Source organism: Chlorocebus sabaeus, chromosome 2, assembly GCF_047675955.1.
Source record: "Chlorocebus sabaeus isolate Y175 chromosome 2, mChlSab1.0.hap1, whole genome shotgun sequence".
NCBI lineage: Eukaryota > Metazoa > Chordata > Mammalia > Primates > Cercopithecidae > Chlorocebus > Chlorocebus sabaeus.
In genome coordinates, this window is record NC_132905.1 from 54,100,433 (window position 1) to 54,122,244 (window position 21,812).

At 39.7% G+C, this 21,812-nt stretch overlaps 1 long non-coding RNA gene across 1 annotated transcript; it reads left to right on the forward strand.

Moving 5' to 3' along the window:
* Positions 1-382: 382 nt before the first annotated feature.
* Positions 383-19,343, forward strand: LOC103214310 (uncharacterized). The gene is made up of 4 exons (XR_012091355.1): positions 383-2,837; positions 3,232-3,431; positions 15,134-15,305; positions 18,654-19,343. It is a non-coding gene; the product is annotated as an uncharacterized lncRNA (long non-coding RNA).
* Positions 19,344-21,812: the final 2,469 nt, after the last annotated feature.

Below are 21,812 nucleotides of genomic sequence, written 5' to 3' on the forward strand. Positions count from 1 at the left end.
CCCAACCTTGCATCCCAAGGATGAAGCAAACTTGTTCATGCTGGAAAAGCTTTTTGATGTGCTGCTGGATTTGGTTTGCCAGTGTTTTATTGAGGATTTTTGCATTGATGTTTATCAGGGATATTGGACTGAAGTTTTCTTTTTTTGTTGTTGTATCTCTGCCTGGTTTTCGTATGAGGATGATGCTGGCCTCATAGAATGATTTAGAGAGGAGTCCCTCCTTTCCAGTTGTTGGAATAGTTTCAGAAGAAATAGTAACAGCTCCTCTTTGTACTTCTGGTAGAATTCAGCTATAAATCCATCCGGTCCTGTTTTTTTTCTTTCTTTCTTTCTTTTTCTTTTTTTTTTTTTTTTTTGGTTGGTAGGCTATTTATTACTGCCTCAATTTCAGAACTTGCTCTTAGTCTATTCAGGGATTCAACTTCTTAATGGTTCAATCTTGGGAGGGTGTATGCATCCAGGAATTTATCCATTTCTTCTAGATTTTTCTAGTTTATTTGCATAGAGGTGTTTATAGTATTCTCTGGTGGTTGTTTGCATTTCTGTGGGGTCAGTGGTGATATCACCTTATCATTTCTAAGTGTGTCTATTTATTCTTCTCTTTTTTGCACTGTATTGGTTTAGCTAGTGGTCTACTTTATTAATTTTTTCAAAAAAACCCAGCTCCTGTATTCATTGATTTTTGAAGGTTTTTTCGTGTCTCTGTCTCCAGTTCTACTCTGATCTCAGTTATTTCTTGTCTTTTGCTAGCTTTGGAGTCTGTTTGCTCTTATTTCTCCAGTTCTTTTAGTTACGATGTTCAGATGTTGATTTGAGATCTTTCTAGCTTTATGATGTAGGCATTTTGTGCTATAAATTTCCCTGTTAACACTGCTTTAGCTGCCTCCCAGAGATGCTGTTTGTTGTCTCTTTGTTCTCATTAGTTTCAAAGAACTTCTTGATTTCTGCCTTAATTTCATTATTTACCCAGGAGTCATTCAGAAGCAGGTTGTTCAGTGTGCATGTGGTTGTGTGGTTTTGAGTGAGTTTCTTTTTTTTTTTTTTTTGAGACAGAGTCTTGCTCTGTCACCCAGACTGGAGTGCAGTGGCATCATCTCAGCTCACTGCAAGCTCCACCTCCCGGGTTCATGCCATTCTCCTCCCTCAGCCTCCTGAGTAGCTGGGACTACAGGCACCCACCACCACAGCCGGCTAAATTTTTTAAATTTTTAGTAGAGATGGGGTTTCACCATGATCTTGATCTCCTGACTTCATGATCCGCCCGCCTCGGCCTCCCAAAGTGCTGGGATCACAGGTGTGAGCCACTACACCCGGCCTTGAGTGAGTTTCTCAATCTTGAATTCTAATTTGATTGCACTGAGGTCTGAGAGACTGTTATTTGCTCAGGAGTGTTTTATTTCCAATTATGTGAACAATTTTAGAGGAAGTGTCATGTGGCACCAAGAAGAATGTATATTCTCTTGTTTTGGGGGAGACATTTCTGTAAATATCTTATCAGGTCTACTTGATCCAGAGTTGAGTTAAGGTCCTGAATATCCTTGTTAATTTTCTGTCTTGATGATCTGCCTAATATTGACAGTGGGGTGTTAAAGCTTCCCACTATCATTGTGTGGGAGTCTAAGTCTCTTTGTAGGTCTCTAAGAATTTGTTTTATAAGTCCTGGTGCTCCTATGTTGGGTGCATATATATTTAGGATAGTTAGCTCGTCTTGTTGAATTGAACCCTTTACTGTGATGTAATGCTCTTCTTTGTCTTTTGTGATCTTTGTTGGTTTAAAGTCTGTTTTGTCATAAACTAGGATTGCAACCCCTGCTTTTTTCTGTTTTCCATTTGTTTGGTAAGATTTCCTCCATCTCTTTATTTTGAGCCTATGTGTGTCTTTGCATGTGAGATGGGTCTCTTGAATAAAGCACACCAAAAGAGGCTTGACTGTATCCAGCCTGCCATTCTGTGTCTTTTAATTCGGGCATTTAGCCCATATACATTTAAGGTTAATATTGTTATGTGTGAATTTGATCCTGTCATCATGATTCTAGCTGGTTATTTTGCAGACTTGTTTATGTAGTTGCTTCATAGTGTCATCTGTCTGTGAACGTCAGTGTGCATTTGCAATGGCTGGTAATAGTTTTCCTTTTGCATATTTAATGTTTCCTTCAGGAGCTCTTGCAAGGCAGGCCTGGCGGTGACAAATTCCCTCAGGATTTGCTTGTCTGAAAAGAATTTTATTTCTCTTTCACATACGAAGCTTAATTTGTCCAGAAGTGAAATTCTGGGTTGGAAATTCTTTCTATAAGAATGTTGAGTATTGGCACCCAATATTTTATGGCTTGTAAGGTTTCTGCTGAGAGGTTCACTGTTAGTCTGATGGGCTTCCCTTTGTAGGTGACCTGGTCTTTCTCTCTGGCTGCCCTTAATTTTTTTTTCTTTCATTTTGACTTTGGAGAATCTGATGATTATGTGTTTTGAGGTTGAACTTCTCATGGAGTATCTTACTGGGGTTCTCTGGATTTCCTGAATTTGAATGTTGGCCTGTCTTGCTATGTTGGGGAAATTATCCTGCATGATATCCTGTAGTATGTTTTCCAACTTGGTCCCATTCTACCCATCTCTTTCAAGTACCCCACTCAGTCATAGGTTCAGTCTTTTACATAATCCCACATTTCTCGGAGGTTTTGTTTGATCCTTTGCATTCTTTTTTCTCTAGCCTTGTCTGCCTGTCTTATTTCAGCAAGATAGTCTTTAAGCTCTTAGATTCTTTTCTCCACTTGGTCTATTCAGCTATTGACATTTGTGATTGCATTGTGAAGTTCTCAAGTTGTATTTTTCAGCTCCATCAGGTAATTTATGTTCCTCTCTAAACTGGTTATTCTTGTTATTAGTATCTGTAATGTCTTATCATGGTTCTTAGCTTCTTTACACTGGGTTAGGGCATGTTCCTTTAGCTCAGCGAAGTTCATTATTACCCACCTTCTAAAGCATACTTGTATGAAATCGTCCATCTCAGCCTCAGCCCAGTTCTGTTCCCGTGCTGGAGAGATGTTTCAATCCTTTGGAGGAGAAGAGGAACTATGGCTTTTTGAGTTCTCAGCATTTTTGCATTGATTCTTTCTTATTTTTGTGGGTTTATATACCTTCAAACTTTGAGGCTGCTTACCTTTGGATGGGATATTTTTGTGGGTCATTTTGTTGATGTTGGTGTTGTTGCTTTCTATTTCATTGTTTTTCTTTTAGCAGTCAGGCCTCTCTTCTGTAGCACCGCTGAAGTTTGCTGGGAGTCAACTCCAGACCCTATTTGCCTGAGTCCCTTCTTAACATGGAGGTATCACCAGTGGAGGCTACAGAACAGCAAAGATGGCAGCCTGCTTCTTCCTCTGGGAGCTCTGTCCCAGAGGCACACTGACCTAATACCGGCCAGAACACTCCTGTATGAGGTAAGTGGCAACCCCTGTTGGAAGGTCTCACCCAGTCAGGAGGAACAGGATCAAGGACCCACTTAAAGAAGCAGTCTGGGCTGCCCCTTAGCAGAGTGGGTGCACTACATTGGGGGGAACCTCCCTTATCCAGACTGTTCGAACTCTCCAGAGTCAGCAGGCAGGAGAGACTAAGTTGGCTGAACTGTGGAGACCTCAGCTGCCTCTCCTCACAGGGGCTCCATCCCAGGGAGATAAAGAGTTCTATCTGTATACTCCTGGCTGGAGTTGCTGGAATTCCTGCAGGGCAGGCTCACCCAATGATGAGGGGTGGATTTGGGTGCCACTTAAAGAAGCTGTCTGGCCATGATCTGCCACAGCCACTGCGCTGCACTGTGGGTAATTCCTCCTGATCCAAACCATCCAGTTCCCTGGCACTGGCAGGAGCAAATGATTGACTGGGGCTGCAGTGATGGTAGCTGCCCCTCCCCGAGGGAACTCAGTCATCTTAGGCAGTATCCAGCCTGCTGACACTGACTGGTGGGGATTCCAAGCCAGTGGATGTTACCTGGTGGGAGTGGGGCCAACTGAGCAACACTGCTTGCATGCTACATATTCTGCAGAGTAAATTAAAGCAGGAGAATAGGCGGTTGGACATTTAGATGTTTAGATTGTTGTCTCTGTGATGGGTTTTGAGAGACTTGGGTCTAAGATATCTTTCCCATTAGCCTGAATATTTCAGACTCATGGACTGTTGACTGTCACTTTTGAGCCTTATGCTAAAGCTGGAGCAAAGCTGATTTTAATTATGACTCTGGCCAGCTGCTGCCAGCGTGCTCAGTGAGTGGGAGTCCCACCCAGCCCTCATGACTATGGCTGGCCAACATACCCACCCATTTCCAGTCCCCATTCATCCAATTATATGCCTGAAAAAAAAGGCCCTAGGACGTGCCAGGGTGCCACCCAAAGGAGGAGGAGAGATCATTGATTTTACTAGGACATTGACAGAAGAGGTAGAAGGAAAATGAAGTAAAATTACACAATTTAAATATCTGATGCAGTATTAATGACAGAGTACTTGATAAAAATATAGAGAGTTTTGGAGTGTAGAAGACTGATGGGTCAGTATCCTATGGGTAGCAGGAGTTTTTTGACTTATCAGGAGAACTTTTTTTGCATCAGAATTTTGTGAGGAATCCCACGAGTAAGACAGGTAAACAGAGTTCTGTCTGAACTGATGATGAAGCACCTGGAGACTCACATGCTCAGAGTTCCCCTTGAATGACTCTCACTTCCCATGAGACACCTTCCTGGGACCTCAGGAACCCTGTGGAACCCAGTTTGAGAAATAGCCCATATACTTGAAATGTTTGGTTAAAAAGATCCTAGTGCACAGGAGGCAGTAGTGAGCATCTGGCTATAATGTGGGAGTGGGGGCAGAGGGAAAACAGGGGGAATGTGCCCACATGGTGCCATGGCCATTCACCAATCCTATGGTTGGGGGTTGGTATACGTGCATGCCATATTGGGCCTGTTTATACGTTCGGCCTTCATCAGACAAGTAATTTTTCATAGGACACAGAAACATCTATGACAAGTTGGCTCAGGAAGGGACATGAGAAGTAGCACTTCCAAAATCCACCAGAATGGTTTTCTGGCAGCTTTTCTAGACTTTAGAAAGAATGTGTGATTAGTTGCTGACTGAGTTTCTTCTTTCTCCAGTCTCTGATTTGCTGTTAGTGAACAAAGAATCATAACCCAAGAAGATATAAATATGGACAGAGTAGCAATCAAAGCCAAGACGTTGCCTAAAAGAGTTTCAAAGTTCACAAGCTCACTGCTCAACCACTTCTGAGGCACTCATTTAGGTATTGTCCCACTGGCTTGCCTGAGGATAACAGAACGTCACCCCCCAAAGTCTCCTTTGAGAATGGTCAGCTTATGAAATTTATTTATTTGGTGGTTTATTCTTCCTATTTTATTTCTTTCTGCTTCAAAGGAAGTAGCATTTAGTTGCAATGTGTGAACATTTGTGTCAGAGCATCTTAGTAATTTAAAAAGGTGTTTTAAAATACAGAATAAGACTCCCAGGAAAAGGTGGTGGAGCAATGACTTATTTCCATTTTGTCTCCTGAAATCTACTGACATTTCTCTCTGATGTCTGCTGAGGATGGGAGAACAGAGTATAAATTAAGAGACCTGCAACTAGATACACTGGTGATTGCTGAAGCCTGTGACTAAAGACAATAGAGAATATTAGCTCAAGATAAATAAATTTAGACTAATTCAGAGGAAGATGCCAAAAATAATTACAGAAACATTTAAATTTTCAGCAGGATATAGTGTTCTCTGAAAACATAGTAGAAGATCCTATTGAAATAATAGAGAAATGGAATGTGGTGGTAGTCACAGGAGAACAGATCCCTGAAATAGGCTACTTGGCCTATCTGTCCCCATGGGGCAGAGGGCTAAAGGAAAGATAGTTTGAAGACTTGATCTTTATGGTTGTTCCTTTTCACGACCTGCATCCCTGCTCTAGAGAACTGGCTTGGAGCCCAGGCAGTATGGATTCACAAGAGGAAGTGGCCCCCAGCTTGGCAGCTGTTCATCAGGGTCCACTGTATAGAATGAGACTCACTGGATGTTTGTGGGGAGCTATGTATGTATGCATTGTGGGGAGACATTTAAAGCTCATAGGTGATTCTTTGGGCTGGACTGTAGAGAATTAGCAGAACACTCTTACAAAACAATACCATCATTTTCATACAACTGGCTGGCCCAATTTGCTATGTATTCACCTAATAAGCCACTGCACACTCTCCATAAACCTGTCTGGCTAAGAGAGTTGCCCTCATTCAAAGATTAGGAAGAAACCAAAAATCTCTAACCTTCAAACCAGGCAAATATTCATCCCACGTTAATTGAGCAACTATTTGCACATAGACACTGAACCAAGCGCTATCTGAGGCACAGGGAATACAGCGTGAGTTAGACATCGTGGCACTTCCTTCCGAAAAGGTAAGAGTGTCCTATGCAAAGAACAGGTGAAGGCTGCTCATGGGGAAGTTACTTCGTGTAACAGAATCCCTTCAAGCAAATTCCAGTCTACAAACTTCAGAGAGCGAGGGAAGTAACATACATTTATCGACAGAGATCTAACAATAGTTGATAGCAACAAGGTCAGCTAATAGCACTCACAATGGGAAAACAAATGCCATGATAGGAAGACGAAGCAGAGCAGAGGCCAGAGATCGACCTTCCCCAGGGAAGGGGGTCCCCTGGGGATTTCCATACCCTGGACATAAACTATATGGGAGAGAGAGCCTTAGTGGGGTTGTCACAGGTCTTCCCAGAAGAGTGAGGGGCCCTCAACAGAAAGAGCCCTGGAGTGCACTGCTGGATTCCCCAAGACTGGGAAAGGAGCACTGATTGAGCACACGTGTTCACTTGTGAAAATTCGCCGAGTTGTGTTTTCATGATTTGTGTACTTTTCTATTTGTGTGTTTTACCTCAATAGATAGTTTACTAAAACAATTGAGGTGTATAGACAATGATGAGAGTAAAATAAAATTCTTGGCAGAGAGAACAACATGAAAAAGCATAATTCAATTGCTATGATTGTATGTGTGCTGAGAGACAGAAGGGAGAGAGGCAGAGAGAAAGAGGGGGGCAAGGTGGCGGGAGACAGAAATGCAGTTTCTTAGTCTTAGATAATGCATAAAACTCCTGGAAATCTATGCTTACCAAATAGAAAGTGATAGGCATAAACCTTCAGTAAAGTTTTAAAAGTTGCAGGAAATACAGTGACTATGACAAATGGGAGTTGTCAGGTTGAATTTCTTCCATGATAAACCACTGGTTCAAACTAATCCACACTTTCAGGTAATGAGAACCTGCACCTCTCAAGGGAACCTAGAAGAGATAATACACAGCCAAATTTTGTGTTTGGTATTGTCATGGAAAATACGCTAGATGCCTGATTGCAAAGAATAATGAATCTCGCTTATTAATTCATTTATTCCAGAAATACTTGTTGAGCCTTTACTGTGGGCCAGACCATGTAGTAGATGCAAAGATATATATCAGAGAAGATATTTCCAAGGATAATCTATGGTAATAGAGAATACAGGTAAAGAAAAAGTGAGAGCAATGAATCTGAGTACCAGGATTAAAGGCTATCTGAACAACAGGAATGCAAATACGGATGACTGGTAAAATTAGGGACCAGCTAGAAGGATACAAGATGCTTTTGGGAGAGGATGAGACTAAGAGAACGACATTTTGAGAGTATTGCATTTATGTTAGAATACTAACTTCCATGTTCCCTGTTGCTTGGAGTTAGACGGTGTTGCTACACATTGACAGAGGATAAGGATGACAGCCAGGGAGCTATCACCACATCTCACTCTTATCACTTCAGTGCAAATGGGTCTGACTTCCCAACTGCCAGAACCTCTCTTTCTTGCTGGATGTTTTTTTTTTTTTTTTTTCTGGCTGTTGGTGCCTGCTCTGCCTACACATCTTCATAGCAGGCTGGAAGCGCCAGGGAATGAACACTCCTCGCCCAGAGCAGCGCTCAGTTTATGCTGGATAGATTGTAGAAAATGGTGTATTTATACATAGATGGGTGTGTAAACGCTCCAGCCCTCTCACTCCCTGCTGGGACAAGTTTAAAATCTGTACTGTACACTGACTCCCAGAGTTTTTGCCCACAGTGATAACCGTATTGAAAAACACCTTGCACTGGCTTTCTTCTTTTCCCTGTCTCTCTTTCCCTCTCTCCAATCTGTGTTTCTTGAGATTATCTCATTAACTAATCTTTCACTCACATCCCCTCTTGCTTCTACGGGAACCGAAACTAAGAAGCCCATGAAACTGGTTTTTCAGCCCTTACCACATCATCCGTAAATGGAGACAAGGTGATCAAGAGAGGCTGAGGAGGGCTGATAGTTGAGAAAATTGTTGGAAAGCATGAATTTCCCCCACCACAGAAGAAAGGTAGTGGGGAAGTAAAGGAGAAGGGTTGGTTCTGGAGCTCCACTGGGAAAACCTGACATATGCCTATGGAATTTAAAGGTGGGAGGCACAGGGACTGATGCCTGACTCCTACCTGGAGAAGCAACAGGGTGTGCGATTGAATGGAACTGACAATAGGCACAGAGAACGTTTCCTGTGGGCCAGGCATGCATCCACAGGACGGAAATGAGATGTAGGTTACTGGAGCTGCAAAAAGGTCATAATCCTTCTCTGCTGTGTATCTGTACCCTTGCAACGTCTCTCTGCAGCTTCTCCGGTTGAGAGAGAGTCTCTTTCCTCACCCCTTGCAACTGGAAAGGCCTTGAGACTTCCTTTAGCCAATAGAATTTAGTAGTGATGGCGCTGCACCAGTTTCAAGTCTGTGCCTTAAGATGCTTCACACACTTTGATTCTTCCACAAACCCTGCCCATTACCACATTAAAAAGAATGAGCTAACCTGCTGCATGATTTGAGATCACATAAACCAGATGTACTGTTGGACATCTAGTTGTTTCTTCTTTTTCTTTGTTTTACTTTTGCTGTTTATTCTTTTTCTCTCTTTGCTAGCTTGGGAAAGCCTACTCCATTCTCCCTTGTCATTGATGGTTAATTTTTATTATCTTGATCAACCCAGTTGCCCCAGTCAAACTCCTGTACAAGCAAGAACTGACCTGCAAATGCTCAGTGAGAACCGTAGAACTCCCAACCCAGCCAAACCCAGCCTAAATTGCTGCTCCACAGATTGTGAGCTGAATAATTTGTCATTATTTTAAACTATTAATTTGAGAGTGGTCTGTTACACAGTAAACACTAAGCAGAGAGTGAACATTTGGTATTGATTATATTACATATTTTTTCTCCCTGGAAGTTGAGACTATTTTTAGAGTGACCTGAAAAGTATGGGATCCACATAAGAGAATGTCTAAGTTTGAGGAAAACAGGAATCTCAGAGGTACATTCCTCCTCCTATCAGTTAGGTCCCTACCAGTTATATAAACTGTTATGCAACTTCTAAAGTCTCACTAAGTTCTAAGCACTTTTACTAGATCCTAAGTCTCTCGAGGCTGAAAATCATGGCTGACCTATCTTCCTGGTGAGATAATATAATTAGCTGTATCCTGAATCTCTCTCTCTCTCTCTCTCTCTCTCTCTCTGGTGTGTGTGTGTGTGTGAATGTCTTTGATAATTAAAAACTAGTGAAAAACTTCCTCTCGCTTAGCTTGTCAAAATAATTCATTTTACTTTTCATATAAAACTATTACCTGGAGTATAACATTTACTTTTCAGTCTAAAATCTTAAAAATTGCTACTTAAAAAATAGAAAAAAGAACCCTGTGAGATTATACTACAATGAATGTGAAAGTGCTCTGAAATATTTAAGGAGACGAGAGCTGCCACGCATGGCCTCAATGGGGTGCATACAAGAGATGCTCCAGGAACTTGGAAGAAAAGTATGAAAATAAGAGCAGAGAATGAGCGCATACTGAGCTCTCCTCTCAGACACACAGTAGGCCAGTCAAATTAAATGGCTCTCGACTGAAGAAAAATGTGCCAATTAAAGGTAGGGGAGCTGGGCATAGAAGAGAAGGTGCTTGGTTAAAATGAGATATATAAAAAGGAGAGTAAAATGGTGAAAGAAGGGTAAAAATTGTGAAAGTCAGTGAGCTAGAGATATTTTGCTTAAAAAAGATTCATTTTTATCTGTTGCCATAGAGTTAGACATAGTATTTTCTCACCACAATTGTAATCTCTTGTGTTTGTGGCTGTGTCTTTCTTATTCCTTGTTCCATCTGCTTTTGCTTTTGTTTGAAATTTTCTTTGTCAGAATCATGAGATAGTTCATCTATTTTATTAACGTTTCAAAGGACAAGCTTTTGAAATCATTTGTCTCTTCTTTTCCCCCATTTTAAAATATTTTAAAATTTCCTTAACTGTTGTTTAATTTTGCTGTTCATCTTTCAGTTTTGAGATGAAAAATTACTTTTTAAACCAGTTATCTCTTTCAATAATGAAGACAATTAAGGCTATAAATTTTCCTCTAAAGATAGCTTTTAATTTGTTCTGCAGGTTTTATTATGGATGACGTATTCCCTTTCATTGACCTCTGTACAGGTTTTAATTTCCCTTTTAATTTCCTTTTTGATCGAAGAATATTTAGAAGTATGCTCCTTCATTGTTGTCACATCATTAAGATTTTTTGTTATCAATCATTTATCTCTAGTTTTATTAGCTTATTATGAAAGAACGTAGTTTATAAAAGCTGTTCACTTACACACTTCTCTGTTTTTCTTTTTCCCCAGTGACCACATATATGAACAACTTTTAAAATTATTCTAGGAGTATTTTTAAAAGTACTTTCAAAGGATAAGATGTAATTCATACCAAGTTGTTTATTAATTGTATTTTTTATTTTCTCTGTTTTCTATTTTTTCACTAGATCTTTCAGTTCTGAGAGAAGGATGTTGATGTTTTCATCATAATTATATTTTTAGCAAGTTCTCCTTGCATTTCAAATAAAATTGCTTTAAGCTTTGAGCTGCTACAGTGATTGACTCACATCAGTTATGACGGCTGCATCATCTCCAATTGTGCTGTTTTTCACTGTATCATGTCCCTTTGGTGCCTGTCTGGTTCTACCACTCTTAAATTGTACTTTGCTGATATTGTCACTTTTGTTGCCCTTTTGTGGCCATTTTTCTGGTATCTTTTTGCTCATTCCATTTATATTTATGTTATTTTAAATTTAATTTCAGTATTTCTTATATATAACATCCAACTGTGTTTTGTTTTACAAAGAAATGGGTTGCCTTTATCTTTTAATGATGAAATCTTATTCTTTTACCTTTTATATGGTTACTGATACACTTGTTATATGACTTTTATCTTATTTTAGATTTACCTTTGGACATATAGCTGTTTCTTCTTTTTCTGTGTTTTACTTGAGCAGTTTATTCTTTTTCTCTCTTTGCCAGCTTGGGAAAGCCTACTTTTTTCTCCCTTGTTATTGATGGTTAATTTTTATTTTCTTGATCTAAATGATCAGATACCAGTATCTACTATCCTTTAAAAAGGAGATTTCTCCCTCCTCCTCAGAAAAAAAATCAGCAGTTTTCTTTCTACTTTGCTTCATTCCAATAAAATGAAATTTTAAAAAGATACTTCCACTCTTCTTCCTTCCTTTTGTAATTCCTCTAAAGAGATGCTGAAATGTTTTTGCTATTTCCCTGGTAACCATTTCTCCTAGGCTTGACAGATGAGATCTAGTATTTATTAACTTTCTAAAAAATTAATGTTTTCTTAATTTTATTTCTTTATTTTCTTAATTATTATCATTAATTTCTGATAGTACCCATTGCAATATAACCTATTCTTATTAAATTATGAACATTGTTCATGTTTACCTATATAGCTGAATATATATGAGCTTGTATAAATATTTCACACAAATATATACACACATATGTATGTGCAGCTTGTGTATACATAATCATTGCTCGCTCATCTTTTCGGGTTTCTGAATTTTTTCACTTGTCTTTGGGATAGAGTCTTTTTAGCACTTTTCTCAGTTGGCGTATTTCAGTTTTATTCTTTCCAAATTATTTTCTCTCCTCAAGTAGCTTTTGTTTACCCTGACAGATAAATGATATGTTGGCTGGATATAAGTTGATGCTGTTCCATTGTCCATTTCCTTCCACTGTTGGTGGTATTATTTTACAGTGAATTCCCTTTTTCTGACTTTCAATGTTCTTTTTCTTTAGAAATCAGGAATTTTTTCATGATGTACATATGGTTGTGTCTTTTTTTTAAATCCAACTTGAATCTTAGTGAACATTTAAAATGTGCTACTTCAGGTTTTCATTATCTCTGGGAATTATTCTTCTAGCATTTATTGTTGGTTTTTCTCTATGCGTTCCTCTTTGTTCTTCTGCAACTACTATTACTCACATTTTAGGCCACTGATTCCATTCTGTGGATCTCTCATGACATCTGTCTCTTGGTAGATGCCGTCTGCTTGAGAAGTTCTCAGATTGACCTTCCAAGTCTGCTGATGTGAATCTTAGCAGCTCCATTTTCTCTTTGAATGAATCTACTGCATAAGATATACTCAAATCTCCTTTAAAGTACCTTTAATTTATTTTCTAATTCAGGTTGTTTTTTTTTTTTTTTTTTTTTTTTCTGCTCTAATAATTCCATTTTGCTGAGTGTAAGTCCTGACAGTTCCACTTGATCTTCTCTCTGGCTAATGGATTCCCGTAGTTTGCTTGTTATTTTCCTTTGATGGCTCCTTGGAATTCTAGCGTGGTGGCTAGAGTATCCTAGCAGGGATCCTACAGTCATGGAAAGCACAGGCGCCTCTATCCCCCTGAGCTGCAGTGTAGAATCAGGCAGGCTGGCACCTGCTGCCTCTCTTATCTCCCCGTAGTCTCTCTCCCCTAAGGAAGGAAATACTCAGCTTACCTGTTCATCTCCCACTTGGCGTTTTGGGAATTTGGCACGTTCATACTGAATTTACATCAGTACTCCCTTAAGGGACCCCAGATCTTTGTATGCTCAGTCTTTCCCCAGAATTTTCTGTTTTTAGGTTCTTAACTAAGCTATGATGCTGTTTATCATTTTACTTGTTCATATTATGAGGTCAAGAGATCCACACAATTCTCTATGCCCAGAACCCCAGCAGAAGCCAGAGCCTCACTGCATTCATTTGCTATTTGTCTTAGGAGAGGCAGATTGATTAGAGTTGGTAGCAGCAATCAAGGGCACCATGCTCAGAATGCCATGTTCCTGTACTTCTTCCCAGTGGGTTTGAATGACAGGTACAACCAGCCATTTTAGGCATAGGAGCCATTTGTGCTAGCCAGTTCTTTTCAAATTTCAATGTGCATATGGTTCCCTTGTGGATCTTATTAAAATACAAATGCTCCTTCAGTAGGTCTAAGATAGGGCCTTCAATTCTCCATTTCTAGCACTTTCAGGGAGGCCCTATGGGCCCACCAACTACACTTTCAGTAGCAAGGTGTTAGAAAGATGAACCAGATGGCCTTTATTTGACTAGTCAAGGCAGATGATAGTATTAGAAATGTAAACAAAAAAGAGTATAGTATAGCAAATTGAGATCAGCAGAATCTGATTATTAACAGTAATGTTAGGCAAAACATTAGGGTCTAGTAGAGCAGTGCAAAACTTAATAAGCCTCCAGAAATTTTATAACAATTTTTCATAAATGCATTGGTTATTTCCCCAATCTCTTTGTTTTATCCTCTTTTTGAACAAAGTTTGCTCCTTTTAATCTGTTATAGAGGGTTTCTTGGATTAAACAAGAAAAATAGGTAAGTCTCATGGTGGAGTTACATGATACATGACATTTCAAGACTCTCTCGTTATTCATTTACTTATTTATTCAGTAAATATTTATTGAGCATCTCTTATGTGCTAGACCTTACTCTAAGTGTTAGAACAACGTTCAACTAGATTGCCTGTGCAATGGATCTTTGTCTGTTTTTAACTGATTCATTGATTTGTGATTTAGTATTCATCCTCCTGCTTCTTAAATGTAACCCAATTTTCTTTTGGAAAATTATCTTTTTGTCCAGTTTGTTATAGTCACGCCATGATGTTAAGCATTGTGTCCTGTCCTCCTACAAAAGACTTCAAGTACTCTCTGAAGGCTTTTTCTCTACATCAGTATTTTACAAATTTGGCTAATCATTAAATCACTTTGGGGGTTTAAAAAATACCAAACGCTTTGGTTCTACCTCCAGATAGTCTGATTTAATTAACCTGTGGTGTGGCCTAAATATCAGGTTTTTTTTAGAGCCCCTAACAAGTGATTTTAATGTGCAGCCACAGTTAGACAGCCAGTTCCCTAGATCTCTACTCTCATTGATCCAATACAGTCAAGCAGTGAGGCTGTGACCTCAACTTGGCTAGCTGGACTCTCTACCTGAACTTTGAATCCAAAGAGCAAATGGAAGAACATTCTGTAGCAGCCCTCAAACAACACTGCACAGCAATGTCTGCTCTGTACTCTCTCCATATCTGTTGTTCCAATCCTTTGAGCTTCCCATACCTTATCAATAAATACCATTTTTGCTGGGTATATTAATCTGGATTCTCCGGACAGAACCAAGAGAATACACTGATGCAGACATAGAAATATAAGTATGAGAGAGAATTTATTAGGGAATTGGCTCATGGCATTAGGGTGGCTGAGAAGTCCCACAGCAGGCCATCAGCAAGTTGGAGACCCTGGGATGCCAGTGGCATGGCTCAGTCCAAGTCCAAAGACCTCAGAACCAGGAAAGCTGATGGTATAACTCAGTCTGAGGCCAAAGGCCTGATAACGTGCTGGGGGACTGATGTAAATCTTGGAGTCCAAAGGCTAGGCAGCCTGGAATTGTGTAAGGACAGGAGAGGAAGAGTGCAACCCAGCTCCAGCAGATAGATGGACACATTTGTCTTTTCTCTGTTTTCGTTCTCTTGGGGCCTCCATCAGATTGGAGGGTACCTGCCCACACTGAGGGTGGATCTTCTCTACCTACTCCGCTCAGATAAATGTGCCAGTCTCTCCTGGAAACACCCTCACAGAAACACCTCCAGATAATTCTTTAACAGGTTTCTAGGTATTCCTTAATCCAGTCAAGCTGACATCTAAAATTAACTGTCACACTGGGATCAGCTGGGAAGAGTCATTTTTTGTTTCTTATAGCCAATGAATCTCAACTGAGCAAACTGCGGAGCTTTGTGTCACTCTAAATATCTGTTGAGGGCTCTCGATCTGCTGGATCAATCACAGTCTCGGCCCTCGGTATCAAACTCCTCACCACACATAGGAAAACTCGAGTCAGAGGGCAAGAGAGCCACCCCAAGCTCCATTACAGGTCAGTGACTGAGAATTCTCATTGTGCCTGCATGTCTGTTTCTTTGCTTGTTTATTCATTACCATACCAAAAAAAAAAAAAAAAAAAAAGAAATCTTCTTTCTGGTGATTTGTTTTTAGGAAAAATTTAAAGATGACTGAAAGGGTGCGGCAAAATTGAATAGACAACTCAGAATGCATGTGACTAAGCAGAAAAGCTGGAAAACATTCTACATTACCAAACAAGATCACAAGCATCTGCTCACAGCAGAAATATGCAGAACTCCCAGTCTCTTTACACGTTTGCATGGAGACCAAAGTGAAAATGAGATGGAAAAGATGTAGACTATCACAACTTGCTATCTGGCATTTACTGTCTCTCCTACACACTCACTTAAGGTTTCTGGTCAGCTTTCCTAGAAGCACTTGATTTATCGAAGGCAGGGTCTCAGGACAAACCTGCAGGGGCAGAGAAGGGCAGAGGAACGAGTTGAATAAGGAAGTGGTCCCAGCTGGAGTCTAGCCTCAGTCTGATCACAAGGGGAGCTCTGGAGTGTGACTGAAACCACACAGTTGAAGCAAGATGGCTGGCCTTTTGTAGCCCGTATCAATTATTCATTGGCACTCTCTCAGGCATTTCCACAACAGGCATATTTGCTGGAGAAGGAGGCAACCATTAGTTCTTAGCAGCCAATACTTGCAGTAGTTGAGAGATGGGCATACCTGCTGGTGAAGGTGATCCAACAGCAACTTCTATACCTGAATAAATACGGTCACTCGCACTACTCCTCAGTATTTTCATCTATAAAATGCAACAAAAGGCTGGGTGCAGTGGCTCATGCCTGCAATCCCAGCACTTTGGGAGGCCAAGACAGGTGGATCACCTGAGATCAGGAGTTTGAGACCAGCCTGACTAACATGGTGAAACCCGGTCTCTACTAAAAATACAAAAATTAGCCAGGCATGGTGGCAGGCGCCTGTAATCTCAGCTACTCAGGAGGCTGAGGCACAAGGGTCACTTGAACCAGGGAGGTGGAGTTTGCAGTGAGCTGAGATCGTGTCACTGCACTCCAGCCTGCATATGTCAGAAAAATGCCACTTTCGTGCACTCACTACTGCTTGAAAATCACCTTTTTCTTGAAACTTTTATTTTATGCAAAGTCTTGGAAAGGAATACTACCTTGAATGCTTCAGTGGATGCCTATTTAACAAAAGGGGTATTTATTGATAAGCTGAGAGTTGAGTGATCTGGATTCTAGTTCTGCTTGTGTTACTCTTTAGCAAAGTGGCTTTGGGTAAGTGGTTTATGCTTTCTGGGATTCACCATCTTTATTTACAAGAGTTGGGGGTTGGAGTAAATTCTTTGAGTTACTTTTGAATTCTAAAATCTTGTTAGGTGCTGATTCGATTTCTCCTTCAGTGCAGGGAGGAGGCAGAGATAATTGTTGTTTGTTTGCAAGGAACAAGTTTTCATCTTGCAGCCTTAATACAAAAGCAAGAGAAAGAAATGTAATAGCTCGGAGGTAGCAGCAGCGTAGCTTTGTTTGGATTCGGGGTCTCTGATACGACATATTGGATGTGTCAATGGAATGTGATTTATTTTGCTTCATAACATTTGGGAACAGATATTTGGTATTTCATCCAAGGAAAGCAATTTGCAGAAACCTTTTAGAAGGTGGCTGGAGCATCAGTAATCGGTGCCATTTCTTTAGGCCAACGTTTCCTTAAAGCTGCACAATCTTTCATTTTAATCATCCCTCTCAGCAGGCTCCTTTTAGGGCTCTGGAGCAGGGCGCCCACCCCTCAGAAATGAGGTTCTATTTTTAAAGTCCACCAGCCAACAAACCCCCTATTAATCGTGTGAAATCTGCTCAGATGGCTGCTCTTCCGGGTTCTCCACCTCCTCCCCCTACTCTCTCTCTGCACAGCCTCCCCTGGAAGATATTTTTAGCTCTTAGCAGCTACATCCTTAAGAATTTCTAGGCCTGTGCTACACTTTGTGCTCAAGTAAACATTTTAGAGATTCCAGTTTTTATTCCTAATATTTTTGAAAAGATTAAGAATGCCACTCCTTAATACAACTCAGTATTAATCAATAATCAGTCTGAACTTCAAAGTCTTCATCTATCTCAGAATCCCTCTTTCTTACAAAGAGATAAATACCTTATTTATTCAAAGTTACTTAGTCTTTTCCTTATAAGGATCAAGTGTGACTTTGACCCATTGTTCAAGACAATCTCTCTCCAAGGCAGCCTTGGAATTATTTTGGGGGTGGGAAAATCTGGGCTCTCCCTCTGCACACATTTTGCCTAAGAGTTCAATTCTGAATCAGGAAATACAGATATCTCGTTAAGAGCACTGTACTAAAACATATCAGTTCTAGTTTAAGAACCCATTATGGTATCCTGGGAAGGAAAAATCATCAAAATATTTTCAAAGCACCTATAGGAATTCAAATAAATAACATACATATAGTAAGAATTTGGCTTTGCAAATATGATCAGCAGTATTTAATCACCCATTTTTCACAGCCAAAATCATATTGTTTAGCATGTTATTAGTGGTTTTGATTTGTGGGTTGCAGTCTTTTTAAATGCTTATGAATAGGTAATAGAAGTATATGGGAAAATACGAATTCCAGGAAAACAGCAAACAGTGAAAAGGATCTTCCTCCCACATCTGCTTTCTAATTTCTCAAAATACACGTGTATGTGTGTGTGTCTCTATACATATAGAATATTATATTATACATATATGACACACATTTGCACATACAGATATTTTATATATGCACATATTTAAAGTGATTCTTGGTTGCTATGCCACAAATGTTTTGCATATTGCTTTTTATAATTTTATTTTTTCATTAAACATTGTATCTTGGAGCATATTTCATATCAAACCATAAAGATCTGTCTCTTTTTTGATATCATGTTTCATTGTTCGGAGGAATGAGAATTTATTTAGCAAATCCTGATAATTGGCTTCTAATTAGGAAGGGATACTGAGAGAATGAGGAGCTCTTGTTCTGTGCAGAATATTGGGCTAATTAACTCTGGTTACTTAGTGGCTATTTTGTGAGTTACTATGAATCCTAATTTTGATTCAACGGTAGCCTCTTACTTTTCCCTTGCTCTTTCTACTCCCTTTTTCTCAAAACCTTCAGCAAACCCAGGTGATTCCTGCCTAGTGATATTGGTAAACACACACACACACACACACACACACACACACACACACACACCAAAAACTAAAAACACAGTTTGAATGCCTTTCAAAGGTGAGTTCTCCATAAATAAATAAGTTTCCAAATGAAATATCATGATGGTGTGGCTAAGGTGTGCTTGTTCCCCTTGTTTATGTTTTCCAGAGCCTGTTTTCAACTGGTACAAAAATCTCCCATTTGTTCTTCTTGTTCAGAGCCTGTGGTTTATTTTCTCTTGTCGGGACACTGTTCCATGAACCCCAGGAGAGATGCGTCATCACAGAAACCTTGGCATTTGTCAAACAATGAGCAGCGTGAGGTGATGGAGCCAGGCACCCAGCAGGGACCCAGTAGAGGCTGCACGAGCTGGCTGGCAGGTGGCCCTGATGACTTTGGGAGTGGGGAATCTGCATTGACTGCCTGTTCATCTCCTGTCTGAGGATGAAGTGGGAGGACTCTTCAACGAAAAAGCATGGCTAACTCCAAAGTCACATTTTCCAAAGCAGCCTTGCCATTCACTTACATTTACCTGCTTTGGCTTATAGAAAAAAACAAGGCTTCATCTTTGATCCTATGTTCCTCAATGCATTGTAGTTTTTGAGTCTTATCTGAACTGACGTCTAGACTGACACATTTTGGGGAAGAGCATCCCTAACATGCTGACAGATGGCTGGCACACCTGTTTACCTGAGTCTTGGTTCAAAAAACAATACAGCATTTTGCTCGTTCAAGATTTCCGTGTAAAAATTTACACATTTTCTAGAGACTATGCAGAAAATCAAAACTCCTATAAATGTAAAGTGGCATAATTTGAAAACAATGTATTCATATTGATTGATTAAATTATATAGACTATGGAGTGTTATTTTCTTTAATACTTTTTTTTTCTTCTTTTTAGAGACAGGGTCTTGCTATGTTGCCGAGGCTAGTCTCAAACTCCCGAGTTCAAGCAATCCTCCACCTCGGCCTCCCAGAATGTTGGGATTACAGGGCATGAGCCACTGTGCTCAGCCTTTTTTCATATTTTTAAAATGACAACTGTTTTAGGTTAAGTTCGTAGAATTCGAAATGTGGATTTTTGTAGAGATGTACTGAGAGAGGCTTTTCAGGAGGACCCTGTGTGGGAGTGAAGGAAGCAGGATGGGGCAGGGGAGGAAGCCTGGAAAGGACATAGGCTCATATGGAATCTGGTTTCAGCCTGATCCCACTAAAAATTCTGGAACTTAAAGTGTACTGCATAGTTGATCCCCCTGAGATCAGGGCCTGGTCTTTACTACCCTTTTAGTGGTTGGTCATCACTGGACCCTGGGGAGAGAGGAAAACTTCAAGGTTTTTCCAGGGGCGGGGCTCTTTAGAGAATAATTCTCCTGAGGAGAGAGTATTTTCAAACTGTTAGCAGCCAACACCCAAAGCAACTAGGAGATGGCTGCACCAGCCTCGTCTGTGAAATCTGGGAGGGACCCTCAGCATCACTTCAACCCACAACCTAAAGCTAAGTACTTTGCATTATGACCTACACATCCAGAGCTACATTTTAAAGAAAGTATTTTTAAAGAAAGTATTCCCAAATAATGTTTATTGGTCCACTTGTTGTTCAATTTGAATGATTTATATGCTATTCTAGTGTATCCAGATTCACACATACAAAACAGTAGTCATGGTCCACTATTAGGTGGTGACCTGCAGTTACAAAATGTTGATTTATGTTTAAATACTGCTTAAAAGCTAATCATGTTTAAGTGATTTAATTAGATTTTTAATCCTACTGGATTTTCAGTGATACCTCCAATGTTGCATAACTGGAGTGACCATATAATCGATCGTCCAAACTGGGATGCTTTTATTTACAATGATGCCAGGGCAAGAGGCATTCACCAGAGCTGTCCTGGGAAAACCAGGATGCAGAGGCATGTGACAGCAAGCCACTAGAGGGATTTGTCGGTAAACCTCTATGGAGCAGTTATTGTGCACATAGAGATGGTGGAAGATGTGACACAAATGAAAAGTCTCTGTCATTGGGGAAACAGATACGAGTCAAATACAATCACATAAACAGGAAAACAGCAACTATGATAAGTGCTACAAAGGAGATGTGTGTTTTCAAAAGAGAGATTTCACAAAAGTAGAGAAAGCTTCCCAGAGCAAGCAATACTTGAGCCCCAATGAGAGCCAAAGGATCTAACCAGATAAAAGGCATAGGAAGGGCCATTTTAGTCTGAAGCAGGGTGAGCATGAGAGAATGAAAGATGTGCTCTTTCATTTATTTCATCTATGTTAAAAAAATTAATATCAATGTTCTAGAAGCTGGAGTACATCAGGGAACGTTACAGAGTGATGAGTTTCCTTTCCTCACAGAGCTTATATTCTGCATTGTGTACATAGAGGTGGTCAACAGGTAGTAAAACAGAAAATAAATAGCATAATGTTACATAGTGACAATTGTCACAAAGAAAATAAATTGGGTCATATTTGTGGAAGAAACTATCATTTCCCTGTTATGTAGTCTTAGCACCCTTGTTAAAGTTCATTTGACCATATACATAAGAGTTTATTTCTATGCTCATTATTCTGTTTTGTTGATCTCCATGTATTTAGACCAGTGCTATAATGTTTTGATTACTATAGCTTTGTAATACATTTTGAAGTCAGAGAGTATAAGGCCTCCAGCTTCATTTTTCTTTTTCAGATTGCTTTGGCTATGCAAGGCAAGTTTTGAGATCCCATATATATTCCAGGATGGATTTTTTTTCCTATTTATGCAAAAATCATGGAATTTTGATGGAGATTTAGATAAGATTTACATTGAATCTGTAGGTAGTATGAATTTTTAATAATATTAAGTTGCTTTGGGAGGTATGCATATTTTAATTCTAATAAGTCTTTTACTCCATGAACATGGGATGTATTTCCATTTGTTTGTATCTTTAATTTCTTTTAGTAATGTTTTGTAGTTTTCTGTGTACAAGTCTGTAGCCTTTTGGTTAATTTTGGTCCTAAATGTTTTATTCCTTTTGCTGTTATTGTTAATGAAATTGTTACCTTAATTTCCTTTTTGGATTGTTCATTGTTGATATATAGAAATGCAACTGATTTTTGTATATTGACCTTGTATCCTGCAATTTTGCTACATTTATTAGTTCTAATTGTGTGTGGGTGTGTATAATCCTTAGAGTTTTCTAACTATAAGCTTATGTCATCTGTGAGCAGAGCTAAATTTGCTTCTTCCTTTCCAATTGGGATGCTTTCCATTTCTTTTTCTTACCTAGTTGCTCTGTCTAGAACTTTCAGTATTATGCTGAATAAAAGCTGTGAGAGTGGACAACC